Consider the following 24438-nt stretch of genomic DNA (forward strand, 5'->3'; position numbering starts at 1 on the left):
AAGAGGCACACGTTGTGGATGGAACTTTGGGTTGATGAAGTCAGGAGCGCTGGTGTGGATTGCTTCAGTGCTGTGGTGCAAAGCGGGACGATGTGAGGTGCGGTGCCCACAAGTCACGATGGTGGCAGCGACTCAGTGACAGCATCCAGTGGTGTCGGTGAGAACAGCGGGACGATGTGAGGTGCGGTGCCCACAAGTCACGATGGTGGCAGCGACTCAGTGACGGCATCCAGCGGCCTCAGTGAGAACAGGGCTGCAGTGTGAAGTGGGGCGGGTCGACATACTTTTTCACCAGGTCATGGTGCAGGCATCACCTGCACCATGTTGCTGTAGCGCTGTCGTTGGTAGGCCCAAGTCGGCGGTGCAGCGCGGGATGGGCTCAGTGTGGCATCCACAGGTCATGGTGCTGAGAGGGATGCCTGGTGCTGGCGTTGGTGGACCGGGGCTGCGGTGTGGGTTTGGATGGTGCTTCATGTACCTCACAAGCAGTGTCTACAGGCCACGGTGCAGGCAGCAGTGCAGGTGTCAGCAGTAGCAGAGTTGTCGGGGATGCCCAGGCTGTGGTGTGAGGAAGGCGATGCCAGAGTGCAGGGCCCACAGGTCATGGTGGAAGCAGCGTCTCGGTGGCGGCGTCTGATGGTGGCATTGGTGAGGCCAGGGTTGCAGTGCGAAGTGGGGCACTGCTGCTCTTTGCAGCATCGGCAGGTCACGGTGCATGCCAGCAGTGTAGTTGACAGCGGCGCAGTGTTTTTACTTCTTGAACAGCACAAAACACTCAGTTTCCAGTGCTGTAGGCAGATGAAACTGAAGTCTTTAGTGTCCCTAAGACTTCCAATAGGAGGCAAGCTCTACTCCAAACCCTTGGAGAACTCCCTCAAGCAGGATACACGGCAAGGTTCACCCTTTGCTCTCTTTTAAGGCAGAAGCAGCCACTGCAGGCCAATCCAGCAAAGTAACACAGCAAAAAGGCAGTACTCTTCATCCAGCGTTTCTGCTCTTCTCCTTGACAGAGGTTCCTTTTCATCCAGAAAGAGTATAAAAGACTGGGGATTTGGGTCAACTACTCATACCCCGTTCTGCCTTTGAAGTAGACCTCAGGTCTTGGTAGACCACTCTGGTGAACCCATGTTCGACCCTTCCCTAATGGTTCATCCAATCTCTAAGTAATGGTATCCTGCTGACCATGTGGCAGATTATGTCTCTTTTTACTTACGTCACTCTCTAGACAAGGTTACCAGGAATAAACTCAAATCTGAATGTCCCCGTCCCTCTTTACTCGACAATGTCACTGCTACCCCTGTGATTGATCCAAATATGCTCATGTTTTTTACCAAATTTTGGAAAGACCCTAAGGAAGGTGTGGATAGAGCCTGGTCGGGTTGCCAAGGTTGCCAAGATAAGCTTTTGGATTTAGTGTGACCTCTCACCAGGATTTTTGATTTGGCTGATGAGGCCAAAATAGAAAATTCTCCAATAGACCCTGTGGTTTTCTCTAACTGGGCGCAACGCGCTATTTGTATGCTTGGGAATGCGAACACCCAAATGTCTATTGAAAGAAGGAAGAGTCTCCTTCTAAAGATCGATCCTAAACTGGCATCTTTGGCCTTTAAGGATGAGGGCCCTTCGGCTAAAGATCTGTTATTTGGAGACTCCTTTATTAAGGAACTGGGTAAGTACGTCTCCACCTTCGCCACCCTGGACATAGCTCGTCTTTCCATCAAAAAGATATTTTCGTCACAGGTTTTTGCCAGGGCCGGCAAAGGCAGGAGTCGCTTTGCCGGCTGCTCCCTCAGAAGTAAATATATCAATCAAGACTCCTACAACCAGCAGAACCAGCTTGACACCTAAACAGGAAACAAGCCACGCTTCTACCCCCACAGTTCAGGAGGTTATCGAAACAGGGGTTATGTCAGCAAGGAGAGCAGATTTCTGGTAAGTGTTTCCAATTCTGGCCTTCCTCCAGGAGGAGGCAGACTAGCTTTGTTTCTAGATTCATGGTTGTTTCTCACGTCAGATCCCAGGATTATTCAATCCATTCAAGGTTACCTCTCAGAGTTTAATCAACCCCCAAGTCAGTACCTTTTTCCTCTTCCCCTTGTTTTTTCTCAAGAAGAAAACCAACTACTCCACAACGAAGTCCAGTCTCTCCACCCCAAACAGGTCATAGAACCATTTAAGTGCGACTCTTCGGGTTTTCTCATTACCATATTCCTGTTCCAAAAGAAAAATCTGAAGTTTCGACTAGTTCTGAACCTCAAAAAATTCAACAATTTTGTTGTCTATCGACATTTCAAGATGGAGACTATCCTTCACCTCAGGGATATTTTACTTCAAAATGACTGGTTGGTCAGATTAGACCTTCAGGATGCTTACCTCATGGTACCTATTCATCCCTCACACAGAAATGTTCTTCAATTTCAGCAAAACTCTTTCTACCAATTCAAAGTTCTTCCTTTCGGTCTCTCTTCGGCCCCTTGGTGTTTCACCAAGATTCTCAAGCCTGTAGCGGCCTTTCTCAGCTCTCACTGTGTTCGTCTGATTCTTTACCTAGACGATTTTAACCTGATGGCACAGGACAAAGACCTTCTCCTTGTTCATCTACATTTTTGTCAAGATCTTCTACTCAAATTGGGATTCCTCATCAACTTTCAGAAATCAGCTGTCGTTCCAACTCAAAAATTGGAATTTCTCTGCTTTCCCATAGACACTACTCTTTCAATTCTTCAACTTCCCCAGCACAAAGTCTCCTTAATCAAGAAAGAAATTCGTTAATCTCTGTCCTTTCCTCACATCTCACTCAGAACTCTAGCTCATCTAGTGGGAATTCTCGCTTCCTCTATTCAAGCTATTTTCCCAGATCCTCTGCACTACCGCGCCCTCCAACGTCTGAAGATACGCCATCTTCACAGGGGCCTTGCCTATTCCGATCCACTTGTTCTAGACTCCGAGTCCAAAGAGGAGCTTCTATGGTGGCTGACTCACCTAGATGCCTGGAACGGAAGAACTATCTTCTCTGCCGTCCAGATCTTGTATTAGAATCCAATGCAAGTCGGACCGGTTGGGGCGCAAGATGTGGTCAGATTTCGACTGGAGGCACATGGTCTCTGAAGGAGTCCTTGCACATAAACAGTTTAGAGATGCTTGCGGGTTCCTTTGCCATCCGCTCCTTTACAAAGGACCATGTAGTTTGCACCATTCTTCTCAGGACGGACAACCTAACCGCCGTCAGATATATCAACCATCTAGGAGGCACCAGGTCCAAGATTTTGTCTACCCTGGCAAAGCATCTCTGGGAATATTGTCTTCCTCGACAAATCTCAGTCAGAGCAGTTTACCTACTGGGCAATCTGAATACAGTTGCAGACTGATATTCCAGACATCTTCACGATTCCAGCAATTGGCAGCTGCACCCTTCAGTGTTCAATCATCTTATTTCCATCTTTGGCGACATGTTCATAGATCTTTTTGCTTCTCCCCTAAATTCCCACTTTCCTTCCTTTTTCAGTTGGAGGCCGGATCTGCAGGCTCTTTCCATGGATGATTTCCTTCAGATTTGGCCGTCATCTCTTCTTTACCTCCCTTCCTTCTCATTCCTTGAGTCCTTGCAGAAACATGCAGACAACAATCCACACTAGTTCTCATAACCCCATTTTGGCAAGCTCATCCTTGGTATCCAACTTTATTGGAACTAACAACCGACCGTCCGGTCTGGCTTCCTCATTTCCCCAACCTCCTCTTAGAACCCCAAGGTTGACAACACCACTTGATCCTCAACAACTCCTTGTTCCTCATTGCTTTGAGGATTTCGGGTCGACCTGGAGAACCCCAGGAATTTCAGAGGATGCTCTCAAACTCATCCAACAGTCCAGGGCCCCTGGTACCTCCAAGGCTTACAAATCCGCATGGGCCATTTGGTGCAGCTGGTGTATGGACAGGAATTCAGATCACTACATACATGTAGGAAAACTTTGTATATATAGGCCAAAATCACGCACTGACACTTTATTTGTGGGAACGAGTGAATGTAGGCATGTGTTTTGTTTCAGAGTAAGTGAACTTTTATGCTGAATGGTCAGGACCCTGCGATTCCTAGGATTTATTATATTTCTGGACCAAATGCTTATTACCGTCTTCCCAGAGGATGGTATGGGACATGTTATTTGGAGATAGTTTTCCCAAAGATTTTAGATAGATGACTTAAAGAAGTTTCCGAAATTGACTGAATTACATCATAAGCGCCAGAGGAGGGAAACCTCTTCTACAGTGGTGGGAGATAACTTTGGTGCAGTGATTCCTTCAGTGGGAGTCATCCTAAATTCCATCAAGATACGAAAGTTGTCTACTATTGTGGATAACATGCTGACAAACTTTACAGGGGCAATACTCCTTATAGATACTGAATTAGCCGCGGATAGAGCTATGAAGCTTCAAAATAGGCTTGCTTTAGACGTTCTTTTAGCGAAAGACAGCAGAGTTTGTGAGATGATTAATTCTAGGCATTGTTGCTCATATATCCTGAATAATTATAGGGCGATAAGAGACTTACTCACTAACCTGACAAACTCAAGGAAGGACTTAAAAGAACTGAAATAACCAGGTGTTTGAGAAAAGGTTGGAAAAGGATTTGCTTCAGAGGGAAATTGGCTTCGTCAAATTTGGAATGGGGTACTATTAAAAATCATACAGGGAATATTAATTGTGATTGCTTGTATATTAGGAATATGGGGTTCATGTAAATTGTGTCAAAAGATAAAATTGAGAAAATCGCAAAATAATCAAAGGAGGGAAGAAAGAAATAGGGAAAGAATCCATAGAGAAGATTTGAGAAGAAGACAAAATACTGATGAGACAGAATTATTAAAGCAATGATGGTGAAGAAAGGTGTGACAACATATTTAGTCATCAGAGGAGGGACTGTTGAAGCAGATATGCTAATTAGAAATGATTAAGGAATGTTTATGCGTTTTGACTAACAGGAAATTGATAGAAAATTTAAATGTAGAGAAATGAATGTGCACGATTGAAAATGTGTCCACAGAGAGTGACAGCCAACTTATACGAACTTGTACTAAAATGATAAAAAATGTGAAAAAGAGTAATAATAACGTAGTAATATGTCATATTGAGATGTATAACCTATGTTTTGCATTATATTACAGAGTTAACTTAACCGAAGTTGAGGCCTAGTTATAAGGCCTCATGCAGAAGCTGAATTACTAGTACTACAAAGAAGCTGGTGCGTTGAACTGACCATGAACCGCGTATGTTAATAAAATCTGCTTAACTAGAATTTTCTGCAATGTACCGATAGGAGATGATGAAACTAGACATATAACAATACTGGTGTAAGACAGACTCAATGTACTTTCCCAGGACTTGAACAATAGAGGCACTGACTGGAGAAGAAGATGCAACATTTTCAATACCTGATGAACCCGATGATGAGGACACCGTACAGTGAACCAATCAACAAACTGAGAACGGCGTAATATTAGAGTTAATAGATTTGTGAAATTAAGGTTATTGGTTACGGTAATAACTGGTGATTGACTGACCAATTAGGAATTAGGAGGATGGACTGGAAAACCTTTAAAAAAGTCATGGCAAGAGGTAAACATTTCGGAGATACGAGGGGAGAACTGATGCAGATATTAGATGGCAGAAGATGCGATTTGAGATTCTGTCATTGGGCTCGTGCTCTTGAGAGCCTGATGTGTTGCTGATAGATTGATGACCTGAAGACGAAGACTGACTTTGTTGCTGATCTATTCTGTGGATAGGTGGCTTTGACAATGTGACTGTTAATTTTTTTTTTGCCTTTCTTTCCAAGTACCAATTGCGCTGTTTGAATACGTTTTTCTTTTAGCTATATGTTTTCTAAATTAGTGTTCTAAATTATTTTTGCATGAAGTCCCACATGAAAATGCTAATCTACGTTAGGTAAGGTTCCTTTAGGTGACGTGAACAGTGACAAATGATTGATTAAACTAATTACTGAACTCTGCCATTAACGCTGATATATTAATCTGTGTTAGCTTATGCTGAAGCATTACAGCATATGTTTTTCTCAAGTTCTGATTAGATTATGTTATTCGTGATCACTAATTAACTAATTCAGAGCTGATCAAATAAAGTTTGAATTAATCAATGGACTAGTATTGTAACTAATAGGGAAATAAAATTGATAAAATGTATAATTGAGTTATGGTTATTCATGAAATGTTGACATTATCGATTGATGATTAGTGTTTTGCTTATTGATTATTGATACGTACATTGATAATTGATGATCATCAATTACTACATATCTAGGATACTCCATGCGATCCAAAAAGTTCATCAGCCTGTACGCATCCCCTTGTAAGTTTACTTATTAAGGACCAGGCGCGCTAGCATAACCGGCAAAAGTGCAATTAACCATATAACAGGGTGATGTCATGCAAAGCGCTAGACTTCTGCCAAGCGAGATCGTGCTGTGAAAAAAGAGAAAAAGTAGTCCGCAAACCTGATGGAAAACAGCGAGCCTCGTATGTTTTCAGTACTTGGTCGCTGCACTCGAGGAGGGCTAACCACTGGAAAAGACATGACGTATGCATGCCTTCCACTAATGAAAGCAAGTAGACTTTAAAAAGCAAGCCCACGAACCAATGAAAGACTCTGATGTGACATGGACGGGGCTCCGATCCCTTTTCTAACTACTACAGCGTCTCACAAGCGATACGCATGCGCACGCGCATTTTAGCGAAGGCTCGACCCCAAAAAGGTGCTAAAAGTATTCAAAGTCAATGAAAATGTATTGGGCGGGAAAAGAGTTGTTGAAGGAGTGCCGAGAAAAGGGTACGGGAAGTGAAGGGCTAGGGACGGAGAGTACAATTTATGATAGTGTGTGCTATAGATTGAGCTCGAGAAGCATGAGGACAACCTGTAGAACAGGAAACAACAAAGTAGCATAAGATTGCATATGCACAGTACTTGGACGGGGTCTATGGAGCGATTCTACTTTTCAGTCCATTTTCCCTGGCGTTGGGGCTCTTGTGGTTCTTGATAGCCTGTCGCCTTCAGTACAATTATTGATATAATGTCGGTGTTATGTAGTTGTAGCTTCCTTCTGTTTGAAGTTGTGGATTTACTTAGCATTGCCAGAGCACGTAAATGTCTTGAGGGAAAGGATGATGGCATAAGCATTACTCATCCCACGTCTGTTGAAGGAATAGTAAACAGAGCCTCCTGTGCTCTGTCAGTATACAGCTATTTACCAATGCATGAGTCTCTGATGGGGTGTGGCCGGTTAGCTCAGTTGGTTAGAGCGTGGTGCTAATAACGCCAAGGTCGCGGGTTCGATCCCCGTACGGGCCAGTAATCTATTACTACCACTTTTCCTTTGCAGCTTAACGAACTAGAAAACCACGTAAACATCCTGCAGGACCTTTTAAGTAGCAGTTTACAGAATAGATTTTTCTTTATTCTACCAAATAAAAGTGTGAGCGATTACAGGATGCTGTAATAGTTATAGTTGACACTTGCTGAAGCGCCATCCTCAGTGTTATCTAGGTACACTCGACCCGCACTTCTTCACGCTTTCTTTATTTCGGGGACTGCATGGACAAAACAATCTCGCTTTCTTTCCGAGAGTGGCGGGTCCCTCGGCTATACCGGGAAAGTTAGCTTAACGTCATCTTTGGAGATGGAAAGAATGTAGCGAGTAGAACGTCTAAACCACTTTCCTATCTCTGGGAGCTCTCTGGGGCTTTGCTTTACCCAGTGCGTGTCAGGGACCTCTGTGAAGCACTGGACAGGGCTGCTAGGGGTCACGTGAGGAGTAGGGAGGACACGCGGGCTACGCACACATTCATTCCTTAGTCTGCTTTTCTCTCGTCTTTTTGTTGGGATCAGATGAAAAGAAACGGAGGCTTTAAACAATTGAACACGCTGTAGCATCTGGCATTTTTAACACTGACTAAGACACAGTGACGCTGTGGCTTAGTTGGTCAAAGCGCCTGTGTAGTAAACAGGAGATCCTGAGTTCGAATCTCAGCAGTGCCTTAGTTTGCAAGCATTTTTCAAACAGATTAAAGAAAATAAACTGACAAAAAACATATAGATAGTCTGCAAACCCACGCTCTTATAATTATGCATTATACCATGAGTCCCCTTCCAAGCTAATTAACTCTTTTTTTTTTTTTTTTAATGTTAAATTCTACCTGCCTATGGCAACAACTGAGTTTCAGTTGGCAGCAATGTAGTCTGGGTCCTATGTACTGATAGATGTAGGCTGTTCATTGGCTCTGAGTCATGGATTGTTATTTATTGCATGTTATTTGTGAGGCTATCTATATCCAAACGTCTGTTTCGGAGGCCCCGTCATGCTTGAACTAATGGGCCCTTTTACTGATAAATAAGTTCTTTGCTGCTCAACACCATATGCAGTTTAAGTGTTGGACGGCTCTACATCATTTAAAAGACAGAGGTGGACTGAGAAGCGATTTTGACCTGTGGCCAAATAAACAATAATAACACCTTATCTGCGCTGCCATTCGCACTAGAAGCGACCATTCTAGATGCATTGCTGAATTAATATGTATTTTGCAAGCGTGCACTTTAACTGCTCGATGATTGCACATGATCTAATCGAAACACAAGCGAGTTTGGGTAGGGACAGCTGGGCAATGGGCTTATGGGAAATACTTGTGCTACACTTTGTTACTCTAGAGATGCAAGAATTATACATGTGACTGATGAACTTTATGTTGTATTTTATTGCCAGCAGGGGTCTTTTAGAGAGCTGTTTCAGTCACCAAATGGTTTTCATTAACTATGCATGGTAAATAAACGATATGATTTTATTTCATGTTACAGTGAGAATGTATTGTACCAACAACTGGAATATTTTTGACTTTCAAAGACCCATTGACAAAGCCAATCAGTTTGACCTTGTACAGTGAGAAGATTTCCCCAGCATTCACTCACATCAAAGCACAGTAAGGCAGCAGTGATGAAAGCTTCAATCAACAGGCACAACACAGGCAGCAGCAGGGTGACCTTTAGTTACTGAGACTGTTACAGAACAGGCAGAAGAGGTTCAAGTTGCTCATCGCAAGAACAGGCACAGTACAGGCAGCAGCAGGGTAACCTTCAGTTACCGACACTGTTACAGAACAGGCAGAAGAGGTTCAGGTTAATTATCTGAAGAACAGGAACAGGACAGGCAGCAGCTGGGAGCAGCAGGTGACACTTACAGAACAGGCAGAGGAGATTCAAGCTTCAGTGCCCCAAGAACAGGCACAGCACAGGCAGCACCAGGACAACCTTCCATATTGCATGGTTCGAGCCCACCTGCACAATCTGTAATTAAAAATATCCTGTTTGGTGAAATGATCTGTATAACGTGAAAATATAGTGAACTTGATCATTTTAAGATAATTTCAAGATGAACATCAATGATGGAAAGAAATGTTTCCTGGACAAATTTTACGATCCTAAAATGCTTAGGGACTCATTTACATGCTCCTTCCGCTACCGTAGAGTTATTTTTTTGGTGCACAAAAGTCCCCCACCTCCTGCCATATTTATAAACTGCCCCAATGAAACCATTGCGCCAGTTTGTAAAACTTGTGCCACATTATACCTGTGCCAGGTATAATGTATAGAAGGGAGGCATTCCCCTCTAGGAGGCGTGCAGGAATGGCACAGTGACATTTACACAGTTTCACTGCATCATTCTAGTGTCATTTATTTAACACCTGCTCAAGGTCAGGCGTGAAAGTGACATTAGGCTGTTTTAAATGGGTCGCCCCAAACTTTGCTGGACTATCGCCAAAATGTTTGGTACTAGTCCAGCAAAGCGGCACAACTGGGTCAGAAATTTTGACGCAGTTGTGCTAACGAGTGCTATGGCGCGCTGTGTTGTAAATACAGCGTTACCATGGTGTCATTAGGAGAGCGCAGGGCTGGGCAAGCACAATAGCGCATCGTGATTGATGCACCATTTTGTTGTAAATGTGGCCCTTAGTATAACAGAAAGGAGAGTACAGAATGTACCCAGAGAGAGAGGGGACTCTTATGGCTAAGGGCAGGGAGGCTAGATGGAAACAAGCTAAACTAGCACTTGTCACAAGATACACCTTATGTAGTCATAGGATTTTTAAGGTATTAAAGAAACATTGGCATCTCCTGCTGGAGATTCCCGGTGTGCTGGGCAAAATAAGCAAAAATCCAATGGTGGTGTATAAAAGAGGACACACGCTTAGGGATTTTTATGTCCCAGCTATGTAACGTCATTAGAACTTGAAGATACACGGCTACCGGATAAATCCCTGGAATTTTATACGTGCTGCAATTGCACAAATGGGTAGAATAAGATTAAAGAGTTTAAATACAATAGCTCTCGTGTGCATAAAGTTAAACACTTTATCAACTGCAACACTCAATTTGAGATCTTTATAACAGACTGTTGCTGAAATATGATTTATGTTAACAGCACGTACCGCAGTCTTAAGTTACGGATTCAGGAGCATTGGAGAGCACTGGATTCAAGTTTCCCTGCCTAATGAAGGGTGATACTCTGAAAACCGGTCCGAGGATACTTGTTTCCAGTCCAAGGAGGACCTGGCTTGGCAGTTCGGGTTTGACTGTTCCCAGAGGGAGCGGGGTCAAGCCTGATTTGCATACAGCTGGGTCCAAAATGGGGTGGCGTGGTGAGCAAAAAAAAAAATGGATTAAACCCAGATTTGTTTGACTGTGGGTGAATAATTGCATTGTTCAGCATTCAGTCCATCATTTGTTCTTTTTGCAGTAGATATCCCATGACAGATCATTATAGGATGGCACATCTGAATGATCTAAGATTCTAGTTCCACAGGATTGATCATATTACGCCAAATAATCGGTGGAGGGATAGAGAACTGACCCTCAAACAAATAGAGGTGAACCAGTCGTTATCACACCATGGAACGTGGAAGGCCGGAAGACAATCTTGACAAGCAAATCAGCAGTTGCACTGCTGAACAGAAGTGACATAATATGCCTACAAGAAACATTGGCACTTAGCCCTTCAGTCCTACAAGACTATTATGAGCTCTTCAAACCAGTGAAATGTGCAAACCTGTTTGGTTGTATTTTTAATTTTTATCAAGCAAACAATTAAGGCCACCATATGCCTTTGAACCAAGCCTCCCCGGCCTTATAAGTGGCACTGACAACCAGGCTAGCACTCTGCCGTAAAAATACACTTTTACTCCTGATAAACTGGTACCATAATTCACAAAAGCTCAGAGACTTAGCACAACTAACGATCTCTGCAGCTGCCTTGAAACTATACTGCTCAAATATGCCATACATTAGGTCGGGCTGACAGGCAATTTTAACATCAGGGGTCTGAGAAATCCCCATATTATCACAAGAACTGTTAAAGAACAAGGAATAATGAACGACCTCCTAAATATTTTCAAACTAATCTCAGCCGAGCAAGCTCTAAAAAGTCAAAGCTCCCCACCTTTAAAGGAATCAGAACTATTGAGTACATTTTACTGTTGGAATCCCTAGCAAACCATTTTGGAAGGTTTGAGATCCCCAACAGGTGCGAGAGCGATAACAATCCTTTGATCCTAACTGTGAACGTAGGAGCCCCTCCGGCTACTAGGTACTAGGTCATGGGGTCCTCAACACAGGCCAAAGAAGCCAACTTATTTAAGAGGAACAAATGGAGGCCTATGGACACCTCAACAGTGAGGATTTGGCTCTGCAAAAAGATCTCAAACCCCAACACCACTCAGGGGGAGCTCTGCATCAGGTGGAGCAGACTGATCATGGAACTAATACATTGGCATAGGGTAGCGGCCGGCTGAAACAGCTGAATAGAGCTCCTCCTGACTAGCCTTCACAGAGCTGGCTGTGTGGGATTCATGGTGCCTCAGGCTGTAGTACGAGAAGCCCACAGGAGGCTGGGGCAGTGTGTGAGCTGAAGCATTATTGCTGAATATTTACTCGTGGCCCGGCTCTCGGCAGCATTACAGATAGGGCCCAAAGTTGCTGGTGCAAGCGGTTAGGGCAGTGCGAGCGGTGGCAGGAACAAGCGGCTGCCTTGCATCCTGGCCCCCAGGACAGCAGGCAGGTGTGCTTGTTGTATTTATCTAATAAGATGCAGTTCAAAACGATTAAAATACAATAGGTAGATGTTAGGATATCACTGTAAAAGTGATATAAAGTGTCTTAAGTCTTTTAAAAACAAGTAAAGTTCTCTTAAAAACAATAAAGGTCTCTTGCAAGCACAAAGTACCTGGTTCGCGTTCAAAATCTCCGCAAGGGACCGCAGAGACGGGGCGATGTGTGGAAAACGGGGAGGTGTGCGTCGGTTTCGCCCTTTCGCACACCGACTCGCGTTTTTATTTTCCACGCAGGGGAAGGTTTTGTGTTGATTTCCGGCATGCAGACTTGGTTCCTCTTCGGTTTGCGGGGATTTCTGGTGCCCCGGCGATTGAGCGTGGAATTCCGGGCTTGCGGAGTGAAGTCACAAACGCTGCGTCAATTTCTCTCTGGAACTCGGGCCGGTCGTCCCGGGTCAGCTATACGTCGATCCGGTGGGCGTGCGTCGAAGTTCTGGTCGCAACGCAGTCGCTGTGTCAATCTTCTCCTTGCGAAGTCACGCTTCATCATCCCAGTTCAGCGTGCGGTGAATTTCTGACCGTGTGGCAGGCTGTGCGTCATGTTTAGCAGGCTGTGCGTTGAATTTTTGCCGCACAAGGAGCCCAGTTGTTGGAGTGAAGTCATTTTGGTCCTGAGACTTCAGGGAACAGGAGACAAGCTCTATCCAAACCCTTGGAGAGCACTTCTCAGCATAGCCAGGGAGCAGCAAGGCAGCAGGGCAACAGCAAGGCATCAGTCCTTGCCAGAAAAGCAGTCCCAGTGAGTCCTTTGGGCAGCCAGGCAGTTCCTCTTGGCAGGTCTGTTTCAGGGATTCTTCACCAGCAGGTTTCTTGTCCAGAAGTGTCTTTGAGGTAGAGTGTCTACCCTAAGAAGTGTCCAAAGTCTGTTGTTTTGGGTCCTCTTCTTATACCCATTTTGGCCTTTGAAGTAGGCTTACTTCAAAGAAAAGTCTCACTTGTTTGTGAAATCCTGCCTTGCCCAGGTAAGGCCTCAGACACACAACAGGGGGTTGGAATCTGCATTGTGTGAGGACATGCACAGCCCTTTCAGGTGCGAGTGACCACTCCTCCCCTCCCTCCTAGAACAGATGGCTCATCAGAATATGAAGGCTACACCCCAGCCCCCTTTGTGTCACTGTCTGGAGAGAGGTGCAAACAACCTAACTGTCAAACTAACCCTGACAGGGAATCCACAAGCAGGCAGAGTCACAAAAATGGTTCAAGAAAGAAAATGCCTACTTTCTAAAAGTGGCATTTTCAAAACAAAGTGAATCTACGCTTTAATAATGTTTAAAGGCAGCCCCCAGGTTAACCTATGAGGGAGATGGGCCTTGCAACAGTGAAAACTGAATTTGGCGATATTTCACTATCAGTACATATAAAATAAATTAGTATATGTCCTACCTTAACCATACACTGCACCCTGCCCATGGGGCTACCTAGGGCATACCTTAGGGGTTTCTTATGTGTAGAAAAAGGGAAGGGTTAGGCCTGGCAAGCGGGTACACTTGCCAAGTTGAATTTACAGTTTAAAACTGGAAACACAGACACTGCAGTGGCAGGTCTGAGACATGATTACAGTGTTGGTGTCACAATCAGTGCTGCAGGCCCACTAATAGCATTTGATTTACAGGCCCTGGGCACCTCTAGTGCACTTTACTAGGGACTTACTAGTAAATCAAATATGCCAATCATGGATAAACCAAGTAACAGTACAATTTACACAGAGAGCATATGCACTTTAGCACTGGTTAGCAGTGGTAAAGTGCTCAGAGTTCAAAAGCCAACAAAAACTGGTCAGGAAAAATAGGAGGAAGGAGGCAAAAAGTTTGGGGATGACCCTGCAAAAAGGGCCAGGTCCAACATGCAGCAATAAACATGGAAAGGTATAATGGTTCCAGAATACAAGCTGGGAAGCGGGCTGGCAGGTTTGAAAGCAAAAGCTGTGTGAAAGAGATCGCATGGTTAGAAGCCAGAAACAGCGCCACCTATAATTCAGTATTCCCGCGTCCATCAGTTATGGAGCAACTGGAGCAGACATCTGGTGGAGGAAGCCATGTTGTAGAGGAAGCAGGAGCTGCAGCTAAGGCTAGGTCCATGACCGTGGTCTAAACAATTACAGGCCCGGGAAGGAGTTGAACTGAGCAAGGAGTGCAAGCAAGAAAGCTGGGAAGATAAAGACTTAAACTGTTGCACTGCCTTGTTTTTTTGTTTTTTGACACTGTGATAGGGTGTTGGATTTAGGGGTTACAATATTTGATGCACATGCAATTCTAGTTTATTTTTGGTATGTGCAATGAAATGGAAGTGATAAATGTTTTATGACTGGATAGACACAATTTGGTGGGAAACACTCTGCGGAGATGGCCAGGGGGAGCTCAACCATCTATAGCAGACCATGCAAGGTCTGATTGCCTCACATAGGGGGTGAGGGCAGGGAAGAGGGGAGAGCATTGGGAGATAGCTGTGGGAGGGGGATGAGAGTGATTGTGGGGTAGGGCTGGAGAGAGGAAGAGGGGGCAAGAGGGAGGGAAGGAAATAGAGCATAATGATGTAGAGAATCTGGGTGACTCAGTGGTGGAGTGCTGGTTTTATTGGTTGGTTTGCCAGGAGGAGTGGTACATGATTCATCTTTGATTAATAAGGATAAGTTATGTATTTTACAGTTAACGTATGCAGTCTCAATGATAGGAATAAGAGGGTAAAGGTGGCCGAGTTTCTCTGTGCTTTGGGGCTGGATTTAATATGCTAGCAGGCAACTCAAAATCCTTCGGTAAAAAGGGATCTGTTGCAAATTAGGGGGTATTCCTTGGCTGCCGGTACCTCACAAAGCATTACTGATAGGGGGTGGTGATATGAATGAAGAAAGCCCAGCTTACATATAATCGAAGGCTGGTGGATAAGTATGGGTCATGGGAGATTCTCAGAAGTTGGGTAGCGGAAACAAGATTTACTCTATGCTTCAGCTTTGGTTCCAATTTTGATGAGATCAAGATAGGGGAGGAATCGACTGTGGGGCTATTGGAGTGGCCAATGCATTTAATAGTATGTGGTGACTTTAATATTAATCTAGAGGTAAGCATACTTGGAGGGGTTACAAAGTGGTATCTAGCGAGGAAGCCCCAGGTGCTAAAAGCTCTTACTCAGCTAATGAAAACGCATGGGCTGATTGATATTTGGGAAACAGTGAAACCCTCGGATCCTGGCTATACATACTTTTCATATCCCCACTTGAAGTATACCTGTCTAGATTTTTTTCTGGTTTCAGTAGAGTTAGCTACTGTTAGAAATGGGGTCTCTAGTTGGCAGTCGGTTTGCACCCTGTCCAAGTAGGGACCCTTAATCTAATCAGGATAAGGAGATACCCGCGTAGATAACCCCTGCTCATCCCCCTGGTAGCCTGGTACTAGCAGTTAGGCTTATCTCAGAAGCAATGTGTAAAGCATCTGCACATAACACACAGTAACACAGTGAAAATACTAAAAAAGGACACCACACCAGTTTTAGAAAAATAGACAATATTTATCTGTGTAAAACAAGACCAAAGTGAAACAAATGCAACATGCATTAATAAAGATATTATTTTCTCAAGAATTAACTTAAAAAAACAATTCCTTGAAGTTGGTAGCTTCACCTAGAGCCATCATGGTGTCGTGATCAACAAAACCAACAGTTCAGGCCAGCTGCAGCTTCGTGGGCCAGCTACAGTGTCGGTAAGATCCACAAACAGTACCTTTGGAACTGCAGGGCGTCGTGATCCTCGACATGAAATTCGGAGGGTGGCGTCGCTGGTGTTGTGTTGTTGGTTCCAGAGGTCGGGCGTGTCTTCAGGCCCTTGAAGTGGCACACGTTGTCAATGGAACTTTGGGCTGATGAAGTCAGGAGCGCTGGTGTGGATGGCTTCAGTGCTGTGGTGCAAAGCGGGACGATGTGAGGTGCGGTGCCCACAAGTCACGATGGTGGCAGCGACTCAGTGACGGCATCCAGCGGCGTCGGTGAGAACAGGGCTGCAGTGTGAAGTGGGGCGGGTCGACATACTTTTTCAACAGGTCATGGTGCAGGCATCACCTGCACCATGTTGCTGTAGCGCCGTCGTTGGTAGGCCCAAGTCGGCGGTGCAGCGCGGGATGGGCTCAGTGCGGCATCCACAGGTCATGGTGCTGAGAGGGATGCCTGGTGCTGGCGTTGGTGGACCGGGGCTGCGGTGTGGGTTGGGATGGTGCTTCATGTACCTCACAAGCAGTGTCTACAGGCCACGGTGCAGGCAGCAGTGCAGGTGTCAGCAGTAGCAGAGTAGTCGGGGATGCCCAGGCTGTGGTGTGAGGAAGGCGATGCCAGAGTGCAGGGCCCACAGGTCATGGTGGAAGCAGCGTCTCGGTGGCGGCGTCTGATGGTGGCATTGGTGAGGCCAGGGTTGCAGTGCGAAGTTGGGCACTGCTGCTCTTTGCAGCATCGGCAGGTCACGGTGCAGGCCAGCAGTGTAGTTGACAGCGGCGCAGTGTTTTTTCTTCTTGAACAGCACAAAACACTCAGTTTCCAGTGCTGTAGGCAGATGAAACTGAAGTCTTTAGTGTCCCTAAGACTTCCAATAGGAGGCAAGCTCTACTCCAAACCCTTGGAGAACTCCCTCAAGCAGGATACACAGCAAGGTTCACCCTTTGCTCTCTTTTAAGGCAGAAGCAGCCACTGCAGGCCAATCCAGCAAAGTAACACAGCAAAAAGGCAGTACTCTTCATCCAGCGTTTCTGCTCTTCTCCTTGACAGAGGTTCCTCTTCATCCAGAAAGAGTATAAAAGACTGGGGATTTGGGTCAACTACTCATACCCCGTTCTGCCTTTGAAGTAGACCTCAGGTCTTGGTAGACCACTCTGGTGAACCCATGTTCGACCCTTCCCTAATGGTTCATCCAATCTCTAAGTAATGGTATCCTGCTGACCATGTGGCAGATTATGTCTCTTTTTACTTACGTCACTCTCTAGACAAGGTTACCAGGAATAAACTCAAATCTGAATGTCCCCGTCCCTCTTTACTCGACAATGTCACTGCTACCCCTGTGATTGATCCAAATATGCTCATGTTTTTTACCAAATTTTGGAAAGACCCTAAGGAAGGTGTGGATAGAGCCTGGTCGGGTTGCCAAGGTTGCCAAGATAAGCTTTTGGATTTGGTGGGACCTCTCACCAGGATTTTTGATTTGGCTGAGGAGGCCAAAATAGAAAATTCTCCAATAGACCCTGTGGTTTTCTCTAACTGGGCGCAACGCGCTATTTGTATGCTTGGGAATGCGAAAACCCAATTGTCTATTGAAAGAAGGAAGAGTCTCCTTCTAAAGATCGATCCTAAACTGGCATCTTTGGCCATTAAGGATGAGGGCCCTTCGGCTAAAGGTCTGTTATTTGGAGACTCCTTCATAAAGGAACTGGGTAAGTACGTCTCCACCTTCGCCACCCTGGACATAGCTCGTCTTTCTATTAAAAAGATATTTTCGTCACAGGTTTTTGCCAGGGCCGGCAAAGGCAGGAGTCGCTTTGCCGGCTGCTCCCTCAGAAGTAAATATACCAATCGAGACCCCTACAACCAGCAGAATCAGCTTGACACCTACACAGGATACAAGCCACGCTTCTACCCCCACAGTTCAAGAGGTTATCGAAACAGGTGTTATGTCAGCAAGGAGAGCAGATTTCCGGTAAGTGTTTCCAATTCTGGTCTTCCTCAGGGAGGAGGCAGACTAGCTTTGTTTCTAGATTCATGGTTGTTTCTCACGTCAGATCCCAGGATTATTCAATCCATTCAAGGTTACCTCTCAGAGTTTTATCAACCCCCAAGTCAGTACCTTTTTCCTCTTCCCCTTGTTTTTTCTCAAGAAGAAAACCAACTTCTCCACAACGAAGTCCAGTCTCTCCACCCCAAACAGGCCATAGAACCATTTAAGTTCGACTCTTCGGGTTTTCTCATTACCATTTTCCTGGTCCAAAAGAAAAATCTGAAGTTTCGACTAGTTCTGAACCTCAAAAAATTCAACAATTTTGTTGTCTATCGACATTTCAAGATGGAGACTATCCTTCACCTCAGGGATATTTTACTTCAAAATGACTGGTTGGTCAGATTAGACCTTCAGGATGCTTACCTCATGGTACCTATTCATCCCTCACACAGAAAATGTCTTCAATTTCAGCAAAACTCTTTCTACCAATTCAAAGTTCTTCCTTTCGGTCTCTCTTCGGCCCCTTGGTGTTTCACCAAGATTCTCAAGCCTGTAGCGGCCTTTCTCAGCTCTCACTGTGTTCGTCTGATTCTTTACCTAGACAATTTTAACCTGATGGCACAAGACAAAGACCTTCTCCTTGTTCGTGTACATTTTTGTCAAGATCTTCTACTCAAATTGGGATTCCTCATCAACTTTCAGAAATCAGCTGTTGTTCCAACTCAAAAATTGGAATTTCTCTGCTTTCCCATAGACACTACTCTTTCAATTCTTCAACTTCCCCAGCACAAAGTCTCCTTCATCAAGAAAGAAATTCGTCAATCTCTGTCCCTTCCACACATCTCACTCAGAACTCTAGCTCATCTAGTGGGAATTCTCGCTTCCTCTACTCAAGCTATTTTCCCAGGTCCTCTGCACTACCGCGGCCTCCAACATCTGAAGATACGCCATCTTCACAGGGGCCTTGCCTATTCCGATCCACTTGTTCTAGACTCTGAGTCCAAAGAGGAGCTTCTATGGTGGCTGACTCACCTAGATGCCTGGAACAGAAGAACTATCTTCTCTGCCGTCCAGATCTTGTATTAGAATCCAATGCAAGTCGGACCGGTTGGGGCGCAAGATGTGGTCAGATTTCGACTGGAGGCACATGGTCTCTGAAGGAGTCCTTGCACATAAACAGTTTAGAGATGCTTGCGGGTTCCTTTGTCATCCGCTCCTTTACAAAGGACCATGTAAGTTGCACCATTCTTCTCAGGATGGACAACCTAACCGCCGTCAGATATATCAACCATCTAGGAGGCACCAGGTCCAAGATTTTGTCTACCCTGGCAAAGCATCTCTGGGAATATTGTCTTCCTCGACAAATCTCAGTCAGAGCAGTTTACCTACTGGGCAATCTGAATACAGTTGCAGACTGGTATTCCAGACATCTTCACGATTCCAGCAATTGGCAGCTGCACCCTTCAGTGTTCAATCATCTTATTTCCATCTTTGGCGACATGTTCATAGATCTTTTTGCTTCTCCCCTCAATTCCCACTTTCCTTCCTTTTTCAGTTGGAGGCCGGATCTGCAGGCTCTTTCCATGGATGATTTCCTTCAGATTTGGCCGTCATCTCTTCTTTACCTCCCTTCCTTCTCATTCCTTGAGTCCTTGCACAAGCACGCAGACAACAATCCACACTAGTTCTCATAACCCCATTTTGGCAAGCTCATCCTTGGTATCCAACTTTATTGGAACTAACAACCGACCGTCCGGTCTGGCTTCCTCATTTCCCCAACCTCCTCTTAGATCCCCAAGGTCGACAACACCACTTGATCCTCAACAACTCCTTGTTCCTCATTGCTTTGAGGATTTCGGGTCGACCTGGAGAACCCCAGGAATTTCAGAGGATGCTCTCAAACTCATCCAACAGTCCAGGGCCCCTGGTACCTCCAAGGCTTACAAATCCGCTAGGGCCATTTGGTGCAGCTGGTGTATGGACAGGAATTCAGATCACTACATACATGTAGGAAAACTTTGTATATATAGGCCAAAATCACACACTGACACTTTATTTGTGGGAACGAGTGAATGTAGGCATGTGTTTTTGTTTCAGAGTAAGTGAACTTGAATGGTCAGGACCCAGCGATTCCCAGGATTTATTATATTTCTGGACCAAATGCTTATTACCGTCTTCCCAGAGGATGGTATGGGACATGTTATTTGGGGATAGTTTTCCCAAAGATTTTAGATAGATGACGTAAAGAAGTTTCCGAAATTGACTGAATTACACCATAAGCGGCAGAGGAGGGAAAACTCTTCTACAGTGGTGGGAGATAACTTTGGTGCAGTGATTCCTTCCGTGGGAGTCATCCTAAATTCCATCAAGATACGAAAGTTGTCTACTATTGTGGATAACATGCTGACAAACTTTACAGGGGCAATACTCCTTATAGATACTGATTTAGCCGCGGATAGAGCTATGAAGCTTCAAAATAGGCTTGTTTTAGACGTTCTTTTAGCGAAAGACAGCAGAGTTTGTGAGATGATTAATTCTAGTCATTGTTGCTCATATATTCTGATTAATTATAGGGCGATAAGAGACTTACTCACTAACCTGACAAACTCAAGGAAGGACTTAAAAGAACTGAAATAACCAGGTGTTTGAGAAAAGGTTGGAAAAGGATTTGCTTCAGAGGGAAATTGGCTTAGTCAAATTTGGAATGGGGTACTATTAAAAATCATACAGAGAATATTAATTGTGATTGCTTGTATATTAGGAATATGGGGTTCTTGTAAATTGTGTCAAAAGATAAAATTGAGAAAATAGCAAAATAATCAAAGGAGGGAAGAAAGAAATAGGGAAAGAATCCATAGAGAAGATTTGAGAAGAAGACAAAATACTGATGAGACAGAATTATTAAAGCAATGATGGTGAAGAAAGGTGTGACAACATATTTAGTCATCAGAGGAGGGACTGTTGAAGCAGATATGCTAATTAGAAATGATTAAGGAATGTGTATGCGTTTTGACTAACAGGAAATTGATAGAAAATTTAAATGTAGAGAAATGAATGTGCACGATTGAAAATGTGTCCACAGAGAGTGACAGCCAACTTATACGAACTTGTACTAAAATGATAAAAAATGTGAAAAAGAGTAATAATAACGTAGTAATATGTCATATTGAGATGTATAACCTATGTTTTGCATTATATTATAGAGTTAACTTAACCGAAGTTGAGGCCTAGTTACCAGGCCTCATGCAGAAGCTGAATTACTAGCACTACAAAGAAGCTGGTGCGTTGAACTGACCATGAACCGCGTATGTTAATAAAATCTGCTTAACTAGAATATTCTGCAATGTACCGATAGGAGATGATGAAACTAGACATATAACAATACTGGTGTAAAACAGACTCAATGTACTTTCCCAGGACTTGAACAATAGAGGCACTGACTGGAGAAGAAGATGCAACATTTTCAATACCTGATGAACCCGATGATGAGGACACCGTACAGTGAACCAATCAACAAACTGAGAACGGCGTAATATTAGAGTTCATAGATTTGTGAAATTAAGGTTATTGGTTACGGTAATAACTGGTGATTGACTGACCAATTAGGAATTAGGAGGATGGACTGGAAAACCTTTAAAAAAGTCATGGCAAGAGGTAAACATTTCGGAGATACGAGGGGAGAACTGATGCAGATATTAGGTGGCAGAAGATGCGATTTGAGATTCTGTCATTGGGCTCGTGCTCTTGAGAGCCTGATGCGTTGCTGATAGATTGATGACCTGAAGACGAAGACTGACTTTGTTGCTGATCTATTCTGTGGATAGGTAGCTTTGACAATGTGACTGTTAATTTTTTTTTTGCCTTTCTTTCCAAGTACCAATTGCGCTGTTTGAATACCTTTTTCTTTTAGCTATATGTTTTCTAAATTAGTGTTCTAAATTATTTTTGCATGAAGTCCCACATGAAAATGCTAATCTACGTTAGGTAAGGTTCCTTTAGGTGACGTGAACAGTGACAAATGATTGATTAAACTGATTACTGAACTCTGCCATTAACGCTGATATGTTAATCTGTGTTAGTTTATGCTGAAGCATTACAGCATATGTTTTTCTCAAGTTCTGATTAGATTATGTTATTCGTGATCACTAATTAACTAATTCAGAGCTGATCAAATAAAGTTTGAATTAATCAATGGACTAGTATTGTAACTAATAGGGAAATAAAATTGATAAAATGTATAATTGAGTTATGGTTATTCATGAAATGTTGACATTATCGATTGATGATTAGTGTTTTGCTTATTGATTATTGATACGTACATTGATAATTGATGATCATCAATTACTACATATCTAGGATACTCCATGCGATCCAAAAAGTTCATCAGCCTGTACGCATCCCCTTGTAAGTTTACTTATTAAGGACCAGGCGCGCTAGCATAACCGGCAAAAGTGCAATTAACCATATAACAGGGTGATGTCATGCAAAGCGCTAGACTTCTGCCAAGCGAGATCGTGCTGTGAAAAAAGAGAAAAAGTAGTCCGCAAACCTGATGGAAAACAGCGAGCCTCGTATGTTTTCAGTACTTGGTCGCTGCACTCGAGGAGGGCTAACCACTGGAAAAGACATGACGTATGCATGCCTTCCACTAATGAAAGCAAGTAGACTTTAAAAAGCAAGCCCACGAACCAATGAAAGACTCTGATGTGACATGGACGGGGCTCCGATCCCTTTTCTAACTACTACAGCGTCTCACAAGCGATACGCATTCGCACGCGCATTTTAGCGAAGGCTCGACCCCAAAAAGGTGCTAAAAGTATTCAAAGTCAATGAAAATGTATTGGGCGGGAAAAGAGTTGTTGAAGGAGTGCCGAGAAAAGGGTACGGGAAGTGAAGGGCTAGGGACGGAGAGTACAATTTATGATAGTGTGTGCTATAGATTGAGCTCGAGAAGCATGAGGACAACCTGTAGAACAGGAAACAACAAAGTAGCATAAGATTGCATATGCACAGTACTTGGACGGGGTCTATGGAGCGATTCTACTTTTCAGTCCATTTTCCCTGGAGTTGGGGCTCTTGTGGTTCTTGATAGCCTGTCGCCTTCAGTACAATTATTGATATAATGTCGGTGTTATGTAGTTGTAGCTTCCTTCTGTTTGAAGTTGTGGATTTACTTAGCATTGCCAGAGCACGTAAATGTCTTGAGAGAAAGGATGATGGCATAAGCATTACTCATCGTAAATGTCTTGAGGGAAAGGATGATGGCATAAGCATTACTCATCCCACGTCTGTTGAAGGAATCCGTAAACAGAGCCTCCTGTGCTCTATCAGTATACAGCTATTTACCAATGCATGAGCCTCAGTTGGGGTGTGGCCGGTTAGCTCAGTTGGTTAGAGCGTGGTGCTAATAACGCCAAGGTCGCGGGTTCGATCCCCGTACGGGCCAGTAATCTATTACTACCACTTTTCCTTTGCAGCTTAACGAACTAGAAAACCACGTAAACATCCTGCAGGACCTTTTAAGTAGCAGTTTACAGAATAGATTTTTCTTTATTCTACCAAATAAAAGTGTGAGCGATTACAGGATGTTGTAATAGTTATAGTTGACACTTGCTGAAGCGCCATCCTCAGCGTTTTCTAGGTACACTCGACCCGCACTTCTTCAAGCTTTCTTTATTTCGGGATCTGCATGGACAAAACAATCTCGCTTTCTTTCCGAGAGTGGCGGGTCCCTCGGCTATACCGGGAAAGTTAGCTTAACGTCATCTTTGGAGATGGAAAGAATGTAGCGAGTAGAACGTCTAAACCACTTTCCTATCTCTGGGAGCTCTCTGGGGCTTTGCTTTACCCAGTGCGTGTCAGGGACCTCTGTGAAGCACTGGACAGGGCTGCTAGGGGTCACGTGAGGAGTAGGGAGGACACGTGGGCTACGCACAAATTCATTTACGTGTCTTGTACATATTGGTGATCTTTGTATCATTGCTCTTTCGGTTGCATGTTGAGCTTGCACGAATGTTAAACACTTCGTCCACCAGTGTATGGCGTTTATACTTTAAAACATTACGAAATCAATAGAAATATTTATGTGTGCCGATATAATCTTTTCATGACCTATTTTTTACAGGTCCATTCCTTAGTCTGCTTTTCTCTCGTCTTTTTGTTGGGATCAGATGAAAAGAAACGGAGGCTTTAAACAGTTGAACACGCTGGCATTTTTAACACTGACTAAGACACAGTGACGTCAGCGATGGGGTGGCGCTGTGGCTTAGTTGGTTAAAGCGCCTGTCTAGTAAACAGGAGATCCTGAGTTCGAATCTCAGCAGTGCCTTAGTTTTCAAGCATTTTTCAAACAGATTAAAAAAAATAAACTGACAAAAAACATATAGATAGTTTGCAAACCCACGCTCTTATAATTATGCATTATACCATGAGTCCCCTTCCAAGCTAATTAACTCTTTTTTTTTTTATTTTTATTTTTTTTATGTTAAAATCTACCTGCCTATGGCAACAATTGAGTTTCAGTTGGCAGCAATGTAGTCTGGGTCCTATGTACTGATAGATGTAGGCTGTTCATTGGCTCTGAATCATGGATTG

General features: G+C 44.0%; 4 non-coding genes across 4 annotated transcripts; all 4 read left to right on the forward strand.

Annotated features, from left to right (window-relative positions):
• Nucleotides 1-7282: 7282 nt before the first annotated feature.
• TRNAI-AAU (transfer RNA isoleucine (anticodon AAU)) lies at nt 7283-7356 on the forward strand. Its single transcript has one exon. It is a non-coding gene; the product is annotated as a tRNA-Ile (tRNA).
• A 613-nt stretch (nt 7357-7969) lies between these two features.
• Nucleotides 7970-8043, forward strand: TRNAT-AGU (transfer RNA threonine (anticodon AGU)). Its single transcript has one exon. It is a non-coding gene; the product is annotated as a tRNA-Thr (tRNA).
• Nucleotides 8044-23216: 15173 nt separating this feature from the next.
• Nucleotides 23217-23290, forward strand: TRNAI-AAU (transfer RNA isoleucine (anticodon AAU)). Its single transcript has one exon. It is a non-coding gene; the product is annotated as a tRNA-Ile (tRNA).
• An 808-nt stretch (nt 23291-24098) lies between these two features.
• TRNAT-AGU (transfer RNA threonine (anticodon AGU)) lies at nt 24099-24172 on the forward strand. Its single transcript has one exon. It is a non-coding gene; the product is annotated as a tRNA-Thr (tRNA).
• Nucleotides 24173-24438: the final 266 nt, after the last annotated feature.

The sequence above is a fragment of the Pleurodeles waltl genome, chromosome 12, assembly GCF_031143425.1.
Source record: "Pleurodeles waltl isolate 20211129_DDA chromosome 12, aPleWal1.hap1.20221129, whole genome shotgun sequence".
NCBI classification, from domain to species: Eukaryota; Metazoa; Chordata; class Amphibia; order Caudata; family Salamandridae; genus Pleurodeles; species Pleurodeles waltl.